The sequence below is a fragment of the Mustela nigripes genome, chromosome 15 (assembly GCF_022355385.1).
Source record: "Mustela nigripes isolate SB6536 chromosome 15, MUSNIG.SB6536, whole genome shotgun sequence".
Taxonomy (NCBI): domain Eukaryota; kingdom Metazoa; phylum Chordata; class Mammalia; order Carnivora; family Mustelidae; genus Mustela; species Mustela nigripes.
In genome coordinates this window covers 28474707-28475097 of record NC_081571.1, presented here as the reverse complement: position 1 = coordinate 28475097, position 391 = coordinate 28474707, and positions in this window count along the sequence as shown.

Sequence of the window (391 nt, the reverse complement as noted above, 5' to 3'; positions counted from 1 at the left end):
GCAGAGGCTTTAACCCTCTGAGCCACCCAGGCGCCCCTAGTTTTGCAACTCTTCATCGGTCCGTAAATTTTCAAATTAAAAAAACTGGGATTAAAAAAAATTAGTGAGCTCTCCCTTTCTCCGACTGCGGAGGTTCACATAGGGAAGCAGCACCCCAAGAAGCCTCCAGTTCCGAGGCTCCCGGTGCGTTCCCTAAAGTTTCTCTTGCACTGCGGAGTGGACCCCGGAGGCCGTGGGAGTCACCGAGTTCCCACAGCTCCCCGCCTGGTCAGCCGGGAGCCCGCTACTCAGTGCCCGGTCCCTCCGCGGTCAGCCAGTCGCCGGCTGTCATGGGCGTGGCCTCGGCCCGGGCGGCCAATGGGAACCGCGGCAGAGGGCGGAGCCCCGAGGG